Below are 24,338 nucleotides of genomic sequence, written 5' to 3'. Positions count from 1 at the left end.
GAGAAGAATGTTTATAATTATTCCTGTTTTCCAAAATTTGTGTGCACAGTTCTCAAGCATATCTGGCATCAGGCAGAATGATAAGTGCAAGAGGAGCCTAAGCTTCCAGTAACTTGCCTTTTTAAATGGTCTTATGGTGGCTTCAGATCAGTCATGGTTTTATGGATGTGGTTTTAGGGTAGCTTAAACTAGCAAAAAATTACACATTTTTCTCATGCTGGACTCTGGAGCTGTGCTCAGCCTTAAGCAGCCTGCATAAAGCTACGTACATGCAGGTTTTACTGGACTGGGACAGTGGTGCCATGTCAGTGGCCTTGCCACAGACCTAATGATTGCTGAGCAGCAAGGCCGTCCAGTTGGCTTTGGGCTGGAAGCACTCCTGTGGTTCATGGTGACTTCCTAAATGTTCCCGTAAGCGCTTCAGGAGTTGCAGTGTGATCAGGAGGTGAAGCCCCAGGAAATGCTGGAGATCAGGGTGTGCAGGATGTGCTCTGTGGGGTGGCCTCTGGGAGGGACGTTGCAAACCACAATGGCTGTGAGTGGTCTGGAACCTTGCTCCAGTGTAACCGAGGGTGTGGGTTCTTGAAATGCTTAATCCAGATGTAAGCTGCGTCCAGCAGAGGTGGCCTCTCCACATCCCGTGTGCACGTTCCTGCCCTCTCCCTTCTGTCGCCTCAGGGTCCTACTGAGCCACGTACTGACATGGATTGTAATGATCCAGTGCAAAGCAGCATGTGTTTTGTGCGCTGTAGGTTAGGTTTGTGTCAGACCATAATTACATGCACCCTAGGAGACCTGTCTGATGGTGAGAGAAATATACTGCTCCTTTTTTTGGCAGCCTTCAGTTAGACTGGGTTAAGTAAAAGGAAACTGGATTACAGGGAAGCTAAGGCTTTGACAAATGCTGGGGCCTGAACTGGTTTCATCAGATCAGAAAGCTGTTCTTAACTCCTCATAGCTGCCTTCGGTGGAACCACACAAAACCTGGAACTTGCACCAAGCTCTGATGAGCAGGACTGCAGGCAGAGGAGACTTTCTTTGAAAGTGGTACCTGGAAGAAATCAGCCAGCCAGAGGTGGTTTGATGGGGTAGCTGATAGGTTTACATAGGTTAGTGATACAGAACCTTGCAAGGGGCTTGTGTTTCCAATGAAACGCCCTTTCCCCATGCACTTCATTGCTGGTGACAGCTGCTGGCTGCTCCTGGTGCCTGTACAGTGCTCACATGCCACAAGGGAACATAACCGTGGCATCTTCCTTCCTACTGGCACCTGAACAAACATCCTTACAGCTCCTTACTTGAGCTTTGATTTTAAACAGTTTTCACATGCTAGATGTCAATACTTACCAGGATTCTTCTCTCTGCTTCCTGCAGCCAGGCTTTTGTTTTGGGAAAGAAATAAAAAAGCCATATAACCTTGCTCTGCATCAGCGACAGCAGTGACTGCACTGGTGGTAGGGGGGTCAGTCCCACCACCACATGAGAAGTGAAGACAGGTTGCCTGTCCTCCCCAGGACAGATTCCCAGCTTCCAGTAATCTGTCCCTTTGGGGCTTCCTGAGCTCGAGATGGCACTTCTGTGTGCAGAAGCCTGTGGCAGCATCTTCTTCCAATCTTTTCATGTGATGAAGTTGCAGAGTTCTAACAAAAGGTTCTACATGACTGCTGAGAGGAGCAGTGGCTGGGGGAGGCTTTGGGAGAGCAGGTGGGAGCTGAGAGTGAAGGACAGGGAGGAGAGGATGCTGTTCTTGAAGTGTGAAGAATATCTGGCAGCTGTGGGAAGGATGGAGAAGATTTCTCGCTTTTATCTGTCATACAAAAAAATCTCAGAAAAATCAGGACATAAAAGCGTGGATAAAGGGAAGTCTTTTTCCAGCTTCTGTGTTTCTGCCCCATTCTTTCCATCCTCTCAGTGCCCAGTGTTGTTGTGCTGCTTGCTTTATACACTCACCTGCAGCACTACTGTGTACCCACCTATCCTCCTCGCTGGTCTCCTCGAGTGAGTGCTGGTAGGGCTGCATTCTGATTGAGCCAGGTGATGCCTTTGCTGGGGTGGGTGTCCACAACCCCTGTGCCAAAGCTTGGTGGCATACAGCTGTGCCAGACTGTTCTGACTGCTCTGCCCCAATCCAGGGAGAAGCCATCAGACCAGCTGCCTGACAGAGGGACAATGAGGGTACGAGTGATGGGACCACAGCAGGCAGATCTGGACAGGTACCAAGCACTTCTGGATTCCTGACCCTGCCAGCTCTGCAGTCAAAGACATTATCACACAAAGTAAATAGGTAACAGTAAACTATTTTAGATGGCCTGCTTTATGCAGCAACCACTTGTGCACATACTGTTGCTGAAGCCCTTAATGAGTTCCTCCTGCTGTAATTTCTGATCTTTTTCATTAGTATTTTTAATTCAGCACAGTGCTAGAAATGTCATCCTACTTCCCACTGTCATAAAAGTGCCCACGGCCATGGCTGAACAACCTCATGAAAAGACACATATTCTGTTTCTTTTTCACATCTGCTGGTTCCTTCTTGCTTGCCTCCCCTTCCTACTGTTGCCCAGCCCCTTCTCCTCTGCCCATTGCAGCACACGTGATGCACGAGTGGGGAATGCTAAAAACTGGCATTGCCCTGCGCCTGGGCAGGTCGGCCTTGAGTGCTCCTAACCCCCAGCATCAGCTGATGTTTGTGGTAGCTAACACTAACAGTCAGGAGGTTTTTATGCTGAGGTTAATGGCATATTTTGTGCGATGAGATAAGCTTTAGATGTAAAATCATTATTTATTTAATAGCACCATCAAAGAATATCACTAGAGAAGGGAACTTCAAAGTTTCCCAGAATAATCAGCTTTCTGGTATACGTGGGTGTTTTTCCCCCTGACTCCATTATAACCTGAAATAAAAGTGCGTGTATCAGAAATCACTGAAAGCATGACTAGATGAGGCCACAAAGATGGGAAGGCAGCGTCTCTCCAGGAGCCAGCAGTGCAGCCAGCCGCAGGGCTGCAGGACTGGCAGCGAGCGGCCCCACTTGCACAGCCTTGGAAACCTCGTCATGGGTTTCATTTGGGGGAACAGCAGGGGGAAAGCTCCTTGCCCATCCCTGTAGGCCTGGCCCTCTCTGCACACTGAGGTACACATCGTGAAGGTGCTGCTCAGGCAGCACTGAGGAGGTGCCACAGAAGAGACGTCCTTTGTGGCTCTCGCTCATGGCCGTGCCTGCGCTCAGTTCTGCAGCCTCTGGGGCCGGCTGTGAAACAAGGCCCCAGTTGATTAGGGAGCCGAGTGGCTTGGCAGAAGAATGGAGCCCTTCAGTTTAAATTTGGGCTCATTTCCGTTTTCTTAGTCCTTTGCATGGCTTGCAGAGAAGTCCCTCGCTGGTATTTAACCCCTTGCTGTGTGTGGCAGAGCCTTGCTTGATGTGGGCTGTGTGGATGGCTGCCGGCTCTCCATGCCAGGCTGGGCTCAGCGCTGCCCAGCCGCAGAGGGCAGAAGGAGCTTGCCAGGCAGGGCTGTGTGAGGCTCAGTCTGCCGCAGGTGGGGCAGGCAGGAGCAGCCGCAGATGGCTTGCTGGCTCTGTCCGTGTGACGAACACCAGGACAGAGTCCCCTCACTGCATGACACATTTGTGTTCAGCATTAGTTTGCTGAGCTATTGCCCCAGACCAGGCAGAGTCCTGACCACGGAATTGCCAGGGTTGAGAATGGCTGTGAAGGTTTTTCGCCCTGAAGGGCAGTGCTCGTTTCCTGCAGCGCAGTAGGTGCGGTGCCTGTGTGCGGGTGTGTTGGAAGGATGGGCACTGCTTCCAGCTGGGCTGGGCAAAGACCAAGGTCTCATTGGCCTTGCTTCTTGTCCCAGTGCCATCACAGACTGCTCAATGGCTGCCAGCAAATCACTTCACCTCCCTGCGACTTGGTTTAGCTATTGTGAAACAGAAATAAAGCTGGTGACCCTCGGTGCTGTTCACCCAGTGACTTCCATGGGTGGAGGGCATGGGAGGGTGCACCAGTGGTGGTACAGCGTGTGGAGGCAGAACGATGGCGGAAATGGGACAAAACACGGCGCAGTGCAGGGGGAAAGGATGAAGCTGAGGCTGGAAAATAATATTTTTCAGCAGTGACAAGAGGCAGGAAGAATAGTGAATTGTGATCACGTCCTGTTGACTCTAAGCATAGAGTGCTGTCTGTATGAGCAGATGTAGGTGATCGTGGTGTCCTTGTATGATATCCTCACACAGGCAGATTTCTTGACAACAGTGTGCAGAGCCTGGCAGGGCCCCTGTGGTATCCAGATCTCCAAATATAGTCTGGTTTAAAGTCTGGATCCTCTGAACTCCTTCTGTAATGTGAAAGAGTGGGGGCACCTCCAAAGCAGCTCAGCTGTGTGCAGGTGGGTGTGAGGCGCTGTAGCCAGCAGCCACTGTGCTGTGTGGGCCAGGCTGGGCTGGGCTGACCAAGGCTGGATGTTTAGAGGTGTTTGGTTCTTTGGAACAGGACAGGAGAGAGGCAGAGTTTATCCTTTTGGCTGGGAGGCACTAGGAACTAGGGAGATGCTCAGAGAAGAGCCAAAGGAGATTATTTCTTGTAGGATATAGAACTGTAAGGCATGCAAAGTAGTTATTGCTTTTATGGACATGGTACCTGTGAGAGGAGGCAAGGGACTGCTCACAGATTTTGGTAACATATGGTGAATTAAGAAAGAAGGTTGTCTGAATTACTAAACAAAGATGATACTCATTGAGCTGTGAATGACTGATCTAAACATAGCTCTGAAATTCACAAATAGTTCTGAACTTGCAGATTTTGACAAGTTGCATAGGGTATTTTCAGAAGGCAAAAGAATATGATAGCATAACTGAGTTGGAAGAGTCTAATGTTCCTACGTACTTTCAGGTAGCATGAAGGATGCAGTGGATAAAAAAACAACATGCCTAGTAATAAAAATGAACATTTGTTACCATGTAAGGTTCATTTCAAGAAATACCTTCAATTACTATTATAATATTGCATGTAAAATACAAATTGTGCTTTCCATCTTCCTAAATACAACATTCTCTAAAAAGATGGCGTTCCGAGTAGAGAAAAAACATAGTCCAGAGGACAACTTAAAGCCATTGGGGTGCAGTCACTGGTAGGAGTGTTCCACCTCCATGCAGAGGTGGACTGCCACAGAGACTCCTGCCCATGAGTGGTGGGATATGCAAATTAGCAGGAATATATAGCAGCAAAGAATATTCATCTGTATAGAGGGGGTAAAGTTACTGTCAGTTTAATCCTAAAATCAATACAGGCGATTGTTATAATTGCTCATTACATGAAGCAAGATTCCTGCGTACTTTGGCATGAGGGCTTGTTATGTAGGCAGGACTGAGAACAGAAGTGAGAGATTAATACAGCTCTAAGCATGCCAAAGGATGGAAGGGAAGGGCTCTTTCACCACGTAGATCTCCAGCAGAAGCATTCAGTGGTTCAGGTAAAGGAAAAAAAAAAAAAAAGGGGGCTTAACCTGAATGCAGGAAGATATTTTGCAGGGAATAATACAGTAACTGCACACAGAGCTTTGATTATAAGGAGAGATTTTTGTCAGCAGCCCAAAGAGGGGCTGGGCTGCAGAAAGCCTTGCAATAACATGGGTGTTAAATATAATACCTTCTTGTCCCTAGAAAGCAGAGCAGAATAGAGCACAACCGTGAATGGTTGGAAGGTGTAGTATTCTGCATGAGATTTGTGGTATTTTGTGTACAGAACTGACTAGCAGGCTCACAATGTGCAGCCTGAAAGGGTGGGGGAAAAGAGCTGGGGCAGAAAGCTGAGCTTTTGGAGAAATTGCACTCACTGACATTAAATCTCAGTTCACATACTTGTAGGAAAAGGATTCAAGTGCCAGATTTATAATGAAAATGGCCATGATCAAGCCATGAATAGCGAAACAGCATGGCAAGGGTTTTTACGAGATGACAACATATTGAGGAAAATCTATATGGAATATGTTGGCTCTGACTGCAATATTGAGACAGCTGTTGAATTGCAGCCTGAAAAAGCGTAAAATATTGAAAACTGGTAACACAAGCTCCAATTCCAAAATACTTGTGTGACAAGCAGAAGTGAAACTCATTAGGCAGCTGAAAATGTCACAGATCTAATTGCTTCATTTTGCTAGCTACCTTCTGTTACATACACATCAAAAATCCTCAGCAAGATGGGCGACAGTCAACTTGAAAGGAGCAACTCTTTTAAGGCTCTGTGCTATCTGAGCACCTCCCTGCTCCAAACTTCTGCTGTCTGGCGCTGCAGAAATGAAATGGCATTTACCCATTTTACAGACAGAGGTAGAGAAAACCAAATTTGAGAGGTACAGCAAAGCAAAAAAGGGGCTTTTGAAAGGTTGTACTGAAAGGTTGTTGGCAGGTCAGGGACTAAGCCCAGCTCCCCAAATAGCTAACTGAATATTTAGCCATGGGAAAATTTTTTATTCCTGCTGAACTGTGAAACCAGTCATTGTTAATAATCCAGAATTCTTTTCTTCTTTAACAGATTTAAGAACTGCAAAGTGCCACATCCTTGTTCTTTTATGTTCATATGGAATATGCACTGCATACTCAGTTGAAAGCCAAATGTGCCTCAGTTCCTTATCCACTCTTTTTATTTTGCAACTTATCTCCCATCCCTCTGCATTGTCTTTTCTAAGCGTATCTCTAATCTCATGCAGCATTTAGCAAACTGAGATACCAGTATCACAAGGGGTGACCACAGTGGTAGTGCTCTAGTGGTCTACATGAGGCATCTATGGAAAACATGAACAGCCCTAGGAGCAGAGCAGTAGGTGTTTGAGATTATTTTCAAGAACCTTCGCTAAGTATTCACCAAGAATAGGAGACAGCTGATAACACTCCAGAAATACCAAGTGAAAGTCTGAATGCCAATCCAGAAAAGGAGTTGAAAATATACTAGATGATTTATCAAGGGCATATTGAAGAAGTGTGAATAGAGATGTTGCTGTCAAGATGTATCTTACAGTGCCCAGCATTGAAATGACTGCTTAAGGATAGCAAAATACAGCAAAAATATGTTAAAACTGCCAGAGCTAAGAGGGTCTAGATTAAATGGGTACCAAATGGCCAAAGAGCCTAAGGACACTGGGATCTGCTTTATTTTGTTTGAGAAAATTTCTTACCATGATTATTAAAAAGAGGTAAGAGGAACATGGTGTTTCATCTCGATCATCCCGTTTGCCGTCAGTGGCGGTTCTCCATGTCCCAGAAACAAGGGCTGAAAGGAAGCTGGGGAAGGAGCACCGAGAGCTGCCCTGCAGCATGGGGCTGGGGCTGCAGCACGAGCATCTGCCATATTTGTTTCCCCACTTCACCAGCCCTGGTTGCAGGGGCAGCCAGTCACATCACGAGATAGCTTGACCCAAGAGTAGATGTTGATAATAATATGTGAAAGGATACTTGGCAAGAGGGTTGCAGACAAGAAAAAAGGCTTTAATCTGAGGTGAGATCAAACTTGAGGTGTGTTAACCCAAAATGTGAGATGTGAATTACCGAATGCAGTGTGTTTAGGAAAGATAAATGCAAAATCAAGGGAGCTGCTGGCACTGCTTGCATGATGCGTGAGCTCAGTCTTGTCTACATTACTTGGAAGTAACTTTTAGCCTCTGCTGCTCTATTATCAGCACTGTTTTGAAAACAACTTAATGAAAGTGGGAGCCAGCTGCTGTGAGGGATTGGTGTGCCAAACTGGGTGGCCAGGCCAAGCCTAGTCTAGGATCTAGCTGGCCATGGGTATGCACAGATGCCAGCTCCGTGCTCACAGTTGGTGTGTTAGTGCCAAGAGACGTGGTGTGCACAATTTGTGCAGGCACATATGCAAACAAATAACTTGAAAATCTAGTCCTGAAAGCCTTATGGTTATTACTGGAGATGTAATTCACCTTGAACTGTTTAATTGTAGCCTTTTCAGGATGAGTCACTCCTAGCAATTACAAAAAGAGACCCGTAATAGTTTGTGCTCACGTGTTCCGTTCATTGTGAAGGCAGAGCATGGACACCAAGCTCTGATTATCTGCCCTTATTCCTTGGATAACTATTCCTGTGCACACTGGGCTCTAGCTGAGCTGGAATACAGTCCTTCTGCATCACTCTCCTGGTGTGAAGGAGCCACTTCTGAAAGGTGGGGGAGAACTGTCACTTGCTGGCTGCCTGGCACTGATCCTCCACAACTGCTAGAGGCTGGGGCCAGACTGGTAGTGTTGGAGAATCTCAGGCTTAGTATATGTATATATGTATATATATATGTTTTGAATCTGAAAGGAAATTATATCCAATAGAAAATTTTCTGTTCTTGATGACAGTGAACATGCAGGACAAATGATGTAATGTTCAATTGCTCAACACTTGATGTGAAAAACACTTATAAAAATCATGTAGGTGAAGATTTATTGCAATAAGCTGTGCAAGCTACCAGGAGCTCTGCCTGGAAGAGAAATAACCAGCCTCAGAAAGCTGAGCCCAGGACGCCTCTGAGGACTGTGCTGGCCAGTGGTTGCAGTGAGAAATGGCTTCCCTGGAAGCTCAGAGATTTGGAAATATTCTTAGAAAAAATGGATGGATAAGAGAGGCTTGCACGTGGAGCACGTGGAGCAAGTACTTTGAGCTTAATTCCTGGCCTTTACTTACAAGTTACTAAAAGACAGTTTTTTGGTATATGCCATTATTCAGCACAAATGATTGCTCAGTGCGGGTGAGGTTACCACCACCTTTGGACTAGCGTAAGAACCAAGTGGGAAATGTTGAAGTCGCTTCATGCAGCTCACTGCTATCAGGATTACCTTCCTGATAATAGGCAGACTGACAAAATAGCTCCCTCTGATACTGTAGGACACGAGTCCTGATAACATAAAGCCAGTACTAATACACACGCCTTGCATTGCTTCACGCGCCTTTTGCCCCTTCTGTCACAGTGTGTAATTACAAGAATCCTCGATAGAGAAACTCAACTGCAGTCATTTTTGAGCTGGGTGAACATTTGACATGGTCCTCCGTGACTTCTGAACTGCACAATGCACCAAATGAATTGTATGGGTTGGCAGCTTCAAGGCATTGTGGCTAGAGGGAAACACATTCACATTCCACTAAAGAGATCCAGCTCTTGGTGTCAACTGTCCAGGAATTGGTAGTTAGGAATCCTAATCCGTGTGCTTATCATCGTTGGGCAGCTAACTGAGACAAGCTAAAATCAGATGTGTATCTGTGGAGGTCTGTTTTCCTGGAGCACAGACAGATTTCCTGAGCACTGCCATTCCAAAGGCAGACACAGGGATGCAGCACCAGGCACCGAAGCATTGTCCAGCCCATCAGGTAGAGTACACCAGAGCTGGGAAGCACTGCTGCCAGCATACTGGATTTCTAATGCGAAAGCTCATCCACCAGGCACGCATGGCACGGCTGGGGAACAGACAGCAGAATCCTTACTGGCAAAAATGGGCAAAGGAATGCCAGGAGAAGAACAAAACAAAAGCCGAAAATAAAATATAGATCCTCTTATCCCACTTAAAAACAGCAAACAAAACCTTTTGTGTGTCTGGGGGAAGTTTTTGCATCGCTGGGCACAGACTGAGCTTGGGAAGTGATGCATGTCCTCTCTTGTAGGGGCTGTCATGACACTGGGAGGCAGAGCTGTCTGCCCGGCATGAGAAAAGCCAAAGCCATGTTGTTTGTTTTTCTTTGCAATGAGGTGACATGAGACAACCTCTGGTTCCTTGTGTCCTGTCTCAGTTACAGGGTCACTTTCCTTACCAGTCTGCTGGCCTGCGTGCGTTTAGGCCAGAAAGGTGCTGACCCGAGGAAGACCCCAAGAAGGAGGCTTTGCTGCAGAGCTGAGGTTTTTTAGGCCAGCCCACACGCCTACCACCTTATCTGTGGTCAGAAAATGCAGACAGTGAGCACAGCCTAGAGATAGACAAATACCAAAGCTACGAGCGATCACAGCCCATCTGATGAAGCCAGGGCATGACCTTGTGCTGTCTTGATGAGCCTGAGAGGGGAAGTTGTGGTGAAGGCTGACCACAGGGCAGAAGCACAGGCTGTGGCTGTCAGCAGTGCCCACGTCCTGTGGGGCGGCCCTGCAGAGGTCAGGAGCTGTGGGCATCCTGTCTGTCCCCTCCCTGCCTTGTCCTTGGTGGCATCATCCCTTGTGGGAGCCCACCTGACCAGACATAGCATGCCTAAGCTTCAGTCAGCTCTTCTACTATAGAAGTATCTAAAATGCTCATCTCAGAGAGATTCTTGACTGTCATTTCCACCCTCTACTTAACCCACAGAGTGGTGTCTGAATGTGGGCTTTGCCTTTTACCAACAACAGCAAACTTTATAATTTTGTATATATTTTTACTCATATTCACCATGAATCGAAAATACACGAAGCAGTTCCTGTAGGCCTATAGTGGGTAGCTGACACTTCAGTCCTAATGCACAGTAGCAACTGAATCCCAGAGAATTAGATTTGTCCTCGTCTTTCTTCCTTTTTTTTTTAGCTACATACTGTCAGCCAGTTTTCCAGAGCAGACTGCTGTTGTACCTCAGAGCATGAAGGCATTAATTTACAATTTAGCCTTGCTTTATTAAAAAAAATTCTGTCAGAACGAATGGGTTTGAGCTGTGAACTCTCCGTTTATTTCTGCCTTGTACAGCTTCACAAACAGCCAGCCTCAGTTCCAGCTGTAAGAAGGGAGCATGGGAAAGGAGTTTCTTTATCATCTCTCAAATTAGAGCAATATGTCTTAATTACTGCCTAATTCTTAAAGCATCAAACCAATTAAACGCATAATTACTGTTATTGCAGCACAAAGTGACACAAGGGGTTTCTGGACTAAAATATAGGCAATAGAAGCTAAACTAAGCCCTACCAAGCAGACCAGCATCCCAGTCCTGCAAGAAGCTAGTGCTGGAGTGCAAAAGGTCTGCAAAAACTGAGGTACTACATCCAGAACCCCAAACAGAGGTGGTGGCTGGGGAAACAGGAGAAGGGATCACTCCAAAGAATGCTGTCATAGAATTATACAATCATTCAGGTTGGAAAAAGACATCTAAGATCATCTAATCCAACTGTCCGCCTACCACCAAAACTGCCCACTAAACCATGTCCCTAAATGCTACATCTACCCTTTCCTTAAACACCTCCAAGGACAGTGACTCCCCCATCTCCCTGGGCAGCCTGTGCCAATGCATCATCATCTTTTTTTTCCAAATATCTACCCAAGCCTCCTGTAGCACAACTTAGGGCCATTACTTCTTGTCCTATCGCTGTTGACTGGAAGAAGAGGCTGATTCTCACTTTGTTACAACTTCCTTTTAGGCAGCTGTAGTGGTGATAGGTGCTTCATATAGAGAAATAGAAATGTGTATACATTCATATACACGTAACAAAGTTCACCTTAATCAGAACCAAGTGCTTAACTGCTGAGCCCTAGAGACAGAGAGACGTCATTTAAAATGTGGCAGAAACAAAAGCTGAAGATCATTAGTGGGATTAGAATATAAGCATAGGCAGGAAAATAAAGAGACTGGAAAGATAGTATGAAATATCTTGGAATGAAATAAGAGGACTTTCAAAGTAAGACCTGAAGTTTGTTAATTAGTTGAAAGTCAATAAGCCTTTACTTGCAGCCTAGGACCGCATGATCTGACATCTTCCACATCATTTTGGCAAAACAAGCAAAGAAAGATCTCCTGTGAATATCACTGCAGCATGTCAAACATAGAAATTAGTCCTTGTTTTGGGAAAAGGCAGGCTCATGTGTGATGCTGAGGTTTAGCTATGGTGTGAGGTCTGGCTCTCTTAAGATGGGGAAGCACGTTCCTGTACAAAGCTGGAGGACTCACTTTTGGGGATGAGCTGTTGTGGTTACCAGGATGTACCAGGGAGCGAGTAGGTCACAGCAAGCAGGCAGGAGTGGGGCACATTTCCACCACGCTCCAGCTGCCTGCTCTGGGCCTTGTACTTAGCTGAGCGGTAAGCAAGTCCAGGCTGCACTTGCCAAGTATTTCAGACAGCACTTTGAACCTTAGGAGGATCACAGCCATAGCATTTCTCTTCTAAACTCCTAACTTGCTATTTTGGATATCTTTGCTATTGACTGAGCAGTAGCTCTCTTGGAACACATTGGTGGTAGTCTGTTTCATCCAAGTGGTCGGAAATTCAAACCCTGAACTTTGTTCATCTCTGCAGACTTTGAAAGAGTAGTCTTTTTAATCGATTTAACATTCTTGGGCTGAATGTATGTTTAGACCTTATCCTTAGTGTACTTGTTAGCCCTGAAATAAACTTAAAAGAGAGGAAAATAAAGACAAAATAAAAAGACAAATGTCTGGAGTCTTAGTTGGTGAACCTCAAGAGAATATTAGCTTTTTATTGTTTCCCTATCAGTAAAATACAGGAAATAGCCCAAACCACCCCGCCTCTACAACTTCCCTTTATTTATCACAATAAAAGTCCCTTCTAGATGCGTTGGTTTACTCCTGCACACAAATAAGGCAAATGCACCCCAGAATTCGGTGTATGGACCAGAACTAATGAAAATTCTGTTCAACCCAGTGCATGCCAAACTAATTCAGACTCCGAGCTAAGCACTGTCAGGGAAGACAACACACTGTATTAAGACACAGGAGAAGGAAAACATCTGGATAGTTCCAGAAAAAATGGCTCATCAGAAAGCATTTTTGAGCTGGCAGGAAAGCATATTTTTGCAAACACTTGTTTTACAAAAACAGGTTTAAAAAAAAAAAAATAAAATTAATTTTCAGACAAAGGAAGATCTAAAATAGTGAAATGTCAGATGAGAAATTCTTGTGTGTGAGTTCTGTTGTTTGTTTGTTTGTTTGTTTTTAATATTCCCTACAACCTCTTTATCTGTTTTGCATCTGAATGAACTAAAGAAACCAAAATCTGAAAAAACTGGCTGTGGCAGAATGCAGAGCCAAGGCCAGGTTTCCAGGGGAATCAGTTAGTAGGAAAGAAACCTACAGCAAGTAACCAAAACCAAAACCAGCCTCGAGCTGTTATCATTAAGTTATCTTGAGTAAACTATGTATTGTGTATTTCCTGAAGAGCATGACCAAAAATTCATTGAGAACATAGCTCTCTCAGTAGGTTATGGCAAAAAGCCCAACTAATGTTTTATGCCTCCTTTCTGCTTCATAGCCAAAAGGATTTGTTGGTTTGTTTTCACTCATTCCTTACTCATGAAAAAAACTGAACTTAATGGGTTTTGCAATTCATTTTTCATTTGTTCGGGAGCACTTCCTCCATCCAAACCGTAGAGAGATTATTTCCCAGCACAGAAAAATCTGTTCTGATGTGGCCAAGTTTTAGCCATCTCGTTTTCTGTACCAGGAGCATTCTGAATTTCTGAGAGCATTGAATTTCTGCGGTAGCACCAAACTTCACTTATTTATGTTGAACGGCAAAACAACAACAAAAACTTTCCCAAATTGTAAAATATCACTGAAAAGAAAGAAACACAATTGTCTTCAACCACGATGGCTGCCCTAATTTGAATCACATGGGAAAGTGCTTTGTTAATGGCTTTGTTCTTTTACTCCTCATTGGCAATAAAACAAAACAAAACACCCCATTCTTTGTTCTTTTTCCTTTATGTGTTGCTTTTCCATCTGGTTTGAGAAGAAACTGGCCTCCTGAGTAAGCAATCGTTTTGAAATCTGGGGTAGATGTCCCCAAATTCCTGAATAACTATTGACTGAGCACTTTACCTCCACTGTTCTTCTGTAAAATGGGAATAAGTTGACTTTACCTCCTTAGGCCTTTGTTAGAAAATGCATTTATTGCTGCAAGGCACCCAGGTACCCAATATTCAAGGCAAATGCATATTGTATTTTTCACTACAGCACGTCCTGTGTAGCGTTCAAGCTAACATGCCCCGATTATGGCTCATGATGATACGATGATTCATAAGAGGAACAAATTGGAATAGGTTAAAATATATACATGTAATAGAAGTATGTGCGGCCTCCCAGCACTCTTTGAAATATAAATGTGAGAATTCCTTTAGGTGTAGTGCTGGAAGCCCTGGAAACCCTCATGCCAGCTCGCATGGGCAGGCGCTGAGCACAAGGAGCATGCCAGGAGGCACAGATTTGGTTTCTGCCAGCGGGCTGCAAAGGCTGCAGCCCCACAGCGCTCTGCTGCTGCAAGCAGTAGGACAGGCAGTGGGATGCACCCTGTGAGTACTGCCTTCTGCTTTCAAGCAGACAGCTCACATGCGGTGTGCTCTGGACCTGTGTGTTGTTTTTTGTGTTTTGTTTGTGTTGTGCTTTTTTTTTTTTTTTTTTGGTCTGCTTTTTTACCACCATTTTTTTCAGTTCAATTTTCATTTTATTCCTGCTCTTAGGTTATTATTCACAACCAAACAGCAAAATGTTACAGGCTGAGCAGGCAGGGGTCTATATATAGCAAAAGCAGGGCAGTTCCCTGCTCTAATCATCTCCTGCTGCTTTCATGTAGATAGTAAATGATGGGCCACAGGGTGAGCTGCAATTCATCTCTAGGAAATGCATGTCAGAGGAGTTTAGGCGCTGCATCCTGCCCACACCATGAGGAGGTAATTTGGGCTTGACATGGCAGTACTGGGTTTTCACAGAGCTGAAGAGTTTCAGATGAGATCTTGTGTCCTTTGGCCGAATGCCCAGAGAGCCCATGTCTCAGAATAGGATATTTACAATAGCAAACTGTAGCATTCCCCACTTTGAGTAACAGGCAGATTTCAGCCAAAACAAAACAAAACAAAAAAAAGCAGCGTTCATTCACACCGTCTCCCTCTGCTGACCCTGCTGTCGTGCTCAGCCTCTCTCAGCCTTGGGAAGTGGTCCTGCCTCATCTGCGGACGGCTTCACGGCTGCCATTTGCTTTGTTTGTGCTCCAGGCTCCTTCCACTGCCTCGCCTCCCCCGAGCCTCCTGGCTTGCCCTGGCCTTTTTCCCTCTGCCAAGCCTGCTTTGCTGCCTGCTCAGGTCTGGGGCTGTTCTGCTGCCTGTTCTTTATACAGCAGTCCAAGTGAGCAGAAATAGTTGAACCAACAATAAAAGTTTGCCAGCTCTGGTCACTTGGGTCCTACAACTGAAACACAGTGTGCAAAAGCTTACGCAGGAGCTTTGCTGATGGGGCTTAGTCCCAAATCCACGCAAATCCAAGGTAATCTGGAAGCTGCTCACTGCCCTTTCTTAGCATCACAGTGTCAAAAGGCTTCAGCAGAGCAGGAGCTGAAGGAGCCAGTAGCTAAGTGCATGCCTTGCCAGAGAAAGTTTGTGAGCTGAAGATTTTATAAGCTGCCTGTTTCAAACAGCAAGAAAGTTGAGTGCAGCAGTTCTGCTCTCAGCAGCACAGAGCCAAGGGACGCAGTCTCAGTTCCAGCTCTGAGAAGCAACTGAGGCACTGCAATGCAAAGGAGTAAGCAAGTTGCTGAGGACAAGGTCCTTAGCTAAATTTTCTGCCCAGCCAAAGGATTGTTCATGCATTTTATTCACTGTCTGATTAATGCAAAGTACAAAAGCAGTCTGCCTTTGCAAGCAGGAGTGGAACTGCAGTTTCCACCCTCTCAAAGGAATGACTTAAATGTGAAGCTCTGGTGTCGTGCTCTTCCTTTCCTTCTCTCTGATCAAATGCATTTTTAATTCTTTAATGCAAAGTAGGAAAGCATCAATACGAGAGTTTAAGAGCCCTGCTTTGTTCCAGAAAAGCCTCAACCATGGTTGCTAAAGAACTCCGCTGGGAACACAGGCACAGCTCGTGCCTTTGTGGGAGTTAACATTGAAGTCCTGAGCGACCACCTACTGCACTTCATGAGCAAGTAGTCGGTTGTTGGCATGCAGCACCAGGTACAGCGGCATTTCCTCCCTGGTGGTCTCAGGAGGGGCTCAGAGGAGAGCTGTCTGCCACCCCAAGCTCCAGCCCTGTGCACCAGCTTGATGGGCAAGAGCAGAGATGCAAGGTTAGCCGTGCCCGGGCATGAGCTCTTCATTGTCCACCACTGGGTTTCAACACACTTCAGGAAGCCACCATTCCATAAAAGTTGTCTTATACTCTACAGATTACATGAAATACAGATGAACCCAGTGGTCTGCCCAAAATGAAATAAAAGCTGAATTTGCTGTTCATTCCAGATGTTTCTAGAACAGATGCAGAACATTCCAGCATTGCTCCTCTCGAGGTGTTAGGGTCACTTGCTGGAGTGTTTTCATTGCAGGCTCAGTACGACCCAAGTCACCGATCCTTTTCATTTAAGTCACTTCAGATGAACACAGTGAAAGCCAATAAATAAACAGAATTGCTGATTGGAAATGTTTCCCTATTGCTGCCACCAGTAAAAGCAGCCAGCAATCTGCTGTGTTTGCAGGGTGAAACAGAGTACAAACTTTCTGGTCCTCAATCCAGTGCTCACCTAAGAGATATAGGGCCAAATATCCCATTTATTTACACCTGTGTAAAATTAAGGAAATTTCATCCAAGTTAATGTACCACCAGGTGGTGGACTTTGCCTCAGATCTCATTATTTGTTGGGCTTTAATTTATATTCAGCCACTGTATATACACACATACAAAGCAGTAATTTTTACCAACAATGAGAGTGGAGTTTGCTATATAAATCAGTGTTCCTCAGTCAATACGTTGCAACCCCACAGGGGTCATAAAAACCATCTAGGGGCTTGTAAAGCACTGAAAATTTTATAACAATCTAAAGCAAAGAAAATGTCATTTCTTCTACTCTCCATATAGCAGCACCGTTCTGTTGGCAGGCTGTCAAAACCATACAAGAAACAATAAATTCTATGGGCTTATCACTTTCACCATAATTTTTTAGTCTTGGCTTTATAGAACATGTGTGGAAAATTTCTTTTACTTTTAATATATCTGATCTGCTTGAAAAGAGGTGCTCTAAAATTTTTGGCCTGAAAAGAAGGTAGTTTTCATTAAGGGCCTCTGTCTTAGTCTTCTCCTAAGCTGGCTGTTAAAACTACAGCCTATTTTGTGAAGCTTAGGCTTGTTTGTGTTGGAATCAGTTTTTCTGCTTCACCATGACTTTCTGTCTGTCAGCTTCCTCTAAAAGTCTAAATCATACAGGGCGACAGTAACATTTCCCTCTGTGGGGAGAGATGTTTTGCTTCAAGTGGAAAAAATGGATGAGATTTCCTGTATCCTCAGTAGAGACTGCGCACGGCTTGAAATCTGCCCTTCCTAAGGTGGGATAACATCAGACAAGCCTATGTGCTTTCAAGCGTAGCCTCACAGCACATGCGACTCGTCACTGAATTTTGCTTTCATGTGCGCATCTTTAATCTCTGTGCATAGGTACTTACTTATGAAATGAAATTATGAAATGAATTCCAGTAGCAGCAGATTGTAGCCCACGTGCACATACATAAAGGAATCTGAGTCAGATCTTGCAGTGCCTCCTGCACTGAAGTCTCTAGAGCAGTTTAAGCCAGCCTCACTGCTGGTGGACAGTCAGTGGATAGGCCCGGACATTTTGTCACTGCAGTGCCTCCAGCACCCATCAGGCCCTCAGAAAGCTCCTTCAGAGAATGGTTCCAGTAAAAAAGCTCAGTGTTATGTGTGTTTTTTCCCGTCAAGATGAGGTGGGTCACACGAGGGTCTGGCAAGCAGCGGAGAAAGAGCCCCAGTGGTTCTCACAGCCCCCAGGATGGAGAGGTCAGTACTGCTTCCCTTCTGGTGACTGTTACACGCGCTGCACCCACCTCATGCAGCTTCACCTAAAACCTGTTTGGATGCAACTTCTTTTGCCTGATGCTCAAATTTCCACATCCAGCCACCTATGTATGATGTCTCTGTTTCCTGAGCACACTTTGATCACTTAAACCATTTGTTAGTAAGAAGAAAAATGATTTCACGCTCACGTGAGAGGTGATTGCCCAGGGCTACTTCAATATCCAGGTGTGGGCTACTGTGGCAACCAGAAAGCAGAGGGATAGCATTGCCTTGTAGCTATAACTGTTCAGCTCCAGAGCTTTAGCAGGTAAGAACCATGCTGTCCAAAGTGAGTGCAAGCAAAACTGAACTTAGTTCATGCTAATCTGTGTGAAATGCAACTTCCCTTACCGATTTCCTGTTTCTGTTGAAGACAGATAGTGAAGATTGCACCTGAAGTTCTGTATTTGGACCCAGAGAGTATCTGTGGGTTGGATGTTGGCTTAGGTCTTCAGCCCTTCCTATTGAAGCCAGGATTCTTGCCCCAGAATGGGGCAGCTGGCTTGTCATGAGTTGGCTCTTCCTCCATTCTATAAGCCAGATTGTACCAAACGGTTCCTCAGACCACTCAGTAACATTTCTCCATATGGTCAACATGATGTTAAGCAGACAAGTAAGAAATCTGACACAGTACATGGCTTTCTCTGTTTGTCCATGGGAGAATATGGATACTCAGAGGTCACTCCTGCTAAAAGTATAATCATCATGCAAATGGACTTTTTCACTGTTTGTTTTCTTCTTGAAATTCAGCACGACTCAGCTCAGGAGGGAACATCTTGCAGAAATGAAGCACTTTGGAAGAAGAAAAAGGGGACATTTTAAAATGAAAACAGCAAAAAGGAGTTAATTAGTAAATGGCAAGTGACTGCTATATTAAAAGCCTAAGAAACATCCATCTCTGATGGCACTGCCTGTGAAGAAAGCATTCCTGGACAGCCTGCCTGCTCGTGCCAGGGCCTTGTCCCAAGTTCCCCTCCCTGTGGCAAAGTTCCTGGCCACCTCCCCATCCTGCCTGCCTTCCCTGTCCTGCCTGCCAGCATTCTGCACTGTGCGAGGGCTCTCCATGGCCATCTCGATGGACACCAGGTACTGGGAAACTCAAACACCGCCAAATGCTGCTGCTGCAGCTCATGCCAGGAGATGTTTTTTTCCTTCGTGCTGAGGAGTCCAAACTCCTGAGGGAAAAAATGTGGTTTATTACATACTTGTCCTGTTTCTTCAAAGCTGGACTGTGCTGTGCATGTGAAATTTTTTGGAGAACGAGCTCAGAAAGGATGACTTAACAAGAAAGTGTTGTACTCCGTCAGACCAATGGATCTCCTGTTCCTTTGGGATTGACAACAGCACAGTTTGGTATGAACGGTGGAAATTCCAACTTTCGCTGTCAGCTGAGGAGCCTGCGGCTATCAGACCGATTAAGATTCACATGTGCTTTCCGAAGACAAGGCTTCTGCCTCATCAAGCTGCCTCCTGGCTGAAAAGCCAGGAAGGGACGTCGTGAGACGATGGTATCGCTACGGGGCCCTTTGGGAGCCTCCTGCTATCCTGCAGCGGGGCAGAGCCCGTGGCGAGGTCACGCAGCCGGCCGTGCCGCCACGGAGCCCTACGCTGCCCCGCTACCACGGGCGCCGGGGCCGCGCAGGCCACACCGCTCCCGTCGCAGCCCGGCGGAGCGGCACTTCCCCACGCGCTCCGCGGGCGGCTCTGCCCCGAGGCGGAGAGGCGGGCGGGGCGGGGCGGGCCGCGGGCCCTATAAACACCGGGCGCCGCCGCGCTCTCAGCGACCGGCGCTGCGTACGGGCGGCCGCGACGGGAGAGGGCTGGGAGCTTCGAGGGAGGTGAGCGCGGGGCCGAGGCCGGGCCCGAGCGGAGCGCAGCGGGGCCGTTAGCGCTGCCCCGGCGGAAGGAGGGCTGGGGGTGCCGCTGGCCGCCGGGTGGCGCGGGGAGAGGGCGGCTGTGTGCGGGGGGAGCGGAGTTTCTCCACGCGCTGCTCACAGCCGGGGCTCGGCGCCGCTTCTCCGGTGACTGCGTGCATAAATTTCCCGCTGCAGCTGCGTGGACGCCGCGCTGCCGTGGGCGCCATCCGGGGCCGTTCGTTCTGTGCGAGCGAGGAGTTTCCGTGCCTGTCCCGCTGTTCGTGCGGGCAGGGAGCGGAGCCCGGCTGAGCTCCGCGCTCAGCAGCGCCGTTGAGCCGAGCCCGGGGTGCGCGGGGCCGCCCCAGTTCTTCGCGGAGCGGGGCAGTGCCCTCTGGGCCCGAACCGCGCGGCGGCTGCCCGGAGCCCCGCTGTGCCCGGAGCTGCCGTCCTGCTGCTGGGAGAGCGGCTCGGAGCTGTGCTGGCAGCTGAAGGCTTCCTGAGATACAGACCGACGGAGAAGTGTGGGAGAAAGATGCGTATCCGCTGCGGTTTGGGTACGAAGGGGTGGGCGAATTCCTGTTAGTGGCACGGGGCTGAGGTGATGCCGGTGGCACCAGCTGTGAGCCGGGCTGGAGCTCCTCGCTCTGCCCTGCGTGAGGAGGGGCTGTGCCGGGTGAGCCCGGCTCGGGGGGATCTTGGAGCAGAAAGCACGGTGCTGGAGAGCCTTTTCTCTCCGTTTAAAATGGTGCTCGTTGCCTCGTTTCTGTGCTGTGATGTGCGATGGGGTTTTCATGTAGAAGCAAAACCTTTAGAGAGACCACCGGTGTGCTAACAGGTTAAACCCAAATGCTGGATTTTTCTTTTAAAACCCATGAATACCTGCCTGTGCATTAGATGCCTTGAACAGGCGCTCCCCCTACCCTCCCCCTCCTTTTCCCATGCCTGCATGTCTTTCTGAAACATGGTTTAGTTCTTGTGGTTTTAATTGCATTCTTGGGCAACTTCCTGAAAGAGAAACCTGGGAGGCTGACTCTTAAACTGCGCTGAAAAATGACTTCCTCCTCTCCCCTGCCTTTCTCATGTGTGAGTGCTTACTGACGTCTTACTCCCTGCTCCTTGCAGGAATTCATTAGGAACCAGCCCTCACCGTGCCTGTTCATAAAGCGCATGTAGGTGTGGGCAGCAGCACCGCTGCACACCTTGGAAGTGGGAGAAGCCACAGTGTGAGAAGCAGCTGTGCACCCGTGGGGTGATCTGCTGAGTCCTGAAAGTGTGCAAGGTGACAACCGGTGCAATAGAAGAGCAGGGTGATCGGGCAGATGAGTTCAAATAGGTGTAAGGTGTGCTAGCGTGGAGTTTTGGTGCTTTGTGGTGTGTGACTAAACCTGTGAGAACAGCAGCTGTTTGGCACAGATGTGAACTTTGTGCAATGACTACCAGGCTGTGGTGCCTTTAGGATTGCGGGCATGTTGTGTGCCGGATGAGCTGTCAGCAAGTTTTGCCTGTGCTCGTAAGATGCTGAGAAGCTGTGTCTGGAAGTTACTCCTGCTGCTGCTACCTGTGTCTGGGTGTTACAGAGACTGCTGCAGGAGGTGGTGATGTGTGTGCATCACTACAAAACTGCCTGTGATAGCTCACAGGAGAGGGAATAAACGCACATCAGTCCCAAAATAAGCAAGAATCTGCAGTGGGTTTTGTTTAAAGGTGCACACAAGTGCTGAAGCTCCTGTTTGGTGTTGTCATTGACAACAGGGAAGCAAACGCATCTTGGAGCCATACGCACCTTCAGTGCAGGTCTCTATGCTGTGCCACCAGAAATCGGTTCTAGTCCTAGAGCTCCTTAACAAGCATACTGCCAGGCAGGGAAACAGCCAAGAGCAAAGGCAGGGTGTTGCATTTTTCCCAACTAGATTAGTGTGTGCATGCATATATAGGTGGATCAGAATACCTCCCTCACCTCATTGCTAGGATTTAAAATGGAGATGTATGTAGATTGCATACTTCTGCAGTAAGGGAGCCATTTAGGGGGATCTTGGGCTGGATTTCTGTTGGAGGAAGGTGTGCTCTGTCTGCTGGGCTTGTGCAGCTGGGCACAGCTTTTGATCTTTGCCAGGCAACTGCAGAGTTTGTGGTTGAAGAAAGTGAGGCTCTGTGAAAGCTTTCTTGATTTTTTTTTTTTTTTTTTTTTTTGAAACTGAAATCAGGGTTGTCTGAGCAGCTTGAATTGCTTAATCACGACTGTGCATGAGAAGGATGTTTTTCATAATATTAATCGGGGAAATTGCCCTAATGAACCAGACACTTAGTCTGTTAGCTGCCTTCTGCCACTCTTCAGAGCTGAGGAACTTTACACGTGGGAAGACAGGGAAAAGATGGATGAATCATTGCTAATCTGTAAAGTGCTGCTGAATACAGTCATCTTTGCATGCCTCTGGGCATCCTACTAATGACCTGTAGCATACTTACAAATCATATTTTATAGCAAAGTACTAATGTTTAAGTACAGTGTAAATCAATGTACCTGTATTAACCGTAAACAACTCGTGAGTAAGCAGGGTGATATTAAGAATTGCCACCTCTTTTCCTGCTGTGGAGGGTAGGCAGCATGGAATAGCTTCTCTTCTACCAAAAAGGTTGAAGGTTAACACAGTAATTTAGAGAATCTTGAAAATATAGTAAGTTACCTTAAAGTGAATAGTTTGTAGATATGGAATTGTGACCAGGCTGAAAACATTCAACCAGATCTATGTTCAGATGGATCCCCTCTGTCATGGTTAAAGTGATGGGGTGGAAGGAAACAAAGATGAAGAATACAGGTGATTCCATTTCACAGCTGTAGCTGTACAAATGTTCAGGCTGATGTGTTCTGGAAGGAAGATGTCCGGTGCTCTGCTTCTTCCTGCCTTCTTCTGTGAACTATGTTGGTACTACAAGCTCAACTACATGAATACTTGTACCAGCTCCTGGGCTCACTGCTGAAGTAGGAGCCTGCGGACAATGCACTGGAAGAAGATGTGAAAATGCTGATCTGAGACATAGTTTCTGGAGTTGGTTGTTCTGGCCTTCAGGCAATAAACGCCAACTGAAATGCATGATCCTTTAGCACCTCTTCTCAGCAATATCTGTGAAAGCGCACGAATCTTGGAAATACTTGGCAACAGTGATCCACTGTTCACCTTGAATAGCCAGAGAGATGCTTTGGTTTATATTTCCAGGGTGAAACTAGAAGGTAGCTTATGCTGGTATCTGATAAATATGCCACAGGTTGGTTTAAGTATGAAAGGATATTCCTCATCTAAATAGGTATCCTGAAGGTAGAAATCTGTCTTACTGACTGTGGTCAGCAATTGGTTTAAACCATGAGCTTCAGGCAGCCTCCTGTTCTCTCTCCTCCTTGGCTTTAAATTGGGTTTTCCCATCTTGTCCTCATCAGAACAGCTACGGAGGGGGCGCCACATTGGATTGCCTGTGAGTTGTGAGTTGAAGGTTGTACTAAAGGTGGTGTGCGTGCAGTGGGCTTAGCATGCAGTTATGAGCTGTTGGGTTGTGAGCTGCAGTAAGTTGCACAGGGGTCTCCAGAAGCAGTATTGAGAGGTGCTTATCCATCAGAATCTCTTAGGTCAACTGATGTGCAGATGATAGGGGTTCATGTAGCTTTGATCAAGCTTTGTTGTCTCCTTAAATTCTTTTCTTAGTTAACAACTTGGGACACTATTCCTGCAGAAGAACATTCTTGTTCTGCTTACTGATGGTCCTCACTGCTTGTGAGACAACTGTGACCTGGTATGAACTGCAAGTGCCTGGCCAAAATGGCAGGACTTTAGTGTTGCTTAGTTTTGCTGTTTTAGAATAGGAGAGGGGAGGCTTTTCCTTGGCTCTGACATGTTAAAGGTACAAAGCTAAGAGGAAAACGGTGGTTTTTCTTCCATTGCTTGTTAAAGAATGTGAAGAAGCTATCTAAATATATGTAGAAGTTTCTCTAGTTATGTCTCAGCCTCGCTGTATACCTTCATATTGGAGGAGTAGCTTGTGTATCTTATGTAGCTTTCTCAGCAATGGAGCAAGCCTGAGGCCTCCAGCTGCTCTGGCAGCTCGGTTTAAGAGGCTGCTTGTCCCAGCTAATTGCCTACTTCCTCTGCTGAGGTTTGTCATCTGCATTGCAGAAATAGCGATGGGCTGTGTGGAGGCTTCTGTGAGCGCAGTTCACAGCCCAGCCTACGAGCTCCTAGTCTGAACTGAATCAGGCGTTTAACATAGCAGGTCGTGGTCTGTTCTGGCAGGGCTCTCGTGCATAGTTCATATCTGATTCTTTTCTGCGGAAGTTTGGGTCTTGCCTTTCCAGAAACTGTAGTGAAGCCAGTGGGATTAATCAGAAGTGAGGTCAGATTAATGAAAAAAACATGTTTTTGCAAGTATATTCTTCTGGGTAGTTTTTGGTTCTCGTTAACTGGTTAATGTCGGTCGTCCTGCACATGACTGAGGAGCATGGTTGGGGCTCCTGGCATGGTGCCTCATTCTGTGTCCTTACAAGATGTGAATCCCCACAGCCTTACGGCACCAGTGATTTCTGATGCCTGTTACTTGGTGGTGCTGCTTCTAAAGCTAAGGAGGGGGAAACGATGAGTATAAGTTAATCTGAGTGCTGCAGAGAAAACATATCCCTGTCATTTTTGTGCAGCCTTAAGGCTATGGTAACTTTAAGCTAGTT

At 46.6% G+C, this 24,338-nt stretch overlaps 1 protein-coding gene across 2 annotated transcripts in view; it reads left to right on the top strand.

The window, feature by feature from the left end:
* Nucleotides 1-24,338, top strand: part of SERPINE2 (serpin family E member 2) — a 606,689-nt gene that overhangs the window by 564,258 nt on the left and 18,093 nt on the right. Inside the window, exon 1 of one of the 2 annotated variants that reach the window (XM_052686415.1) lies at nt 19,484-19,612. The exons of the other annotated variant lie outside the window; for it this stretch is intronic. The gene's annotated coding sequence lies outside the window, so the exon portion shown is untranslated. Of the gene's footprint in view, nt 1-19,483; nt 19,613-24,338 lie in introns of those variants that run through there. 2 annotated transcript variants of the gene reach the window in all.

This window comes from Tympanuchus pallidicinctus, unplaced genomic scaffold (genome assembly GCF_026119805.1).
Source record: "Tympanuchus pallidicinctus isolate F22 unplaced genomic scaffold, pur_lepc_1.0 scaffold22, whole genome shotgun sequence".
NCBI classification, from domain to species: Eukaryota; Metazoa; Chordata; class Aves; order Galliformes; family Phasianidae; genus Tympanuchus; species Tympanuchus pallidicinctus.
The sequence above is the reverse complement of the archived record's forward strand: the minus strand, read 5'-3'. Positions and strand labels throughout refer to the sequence as shown.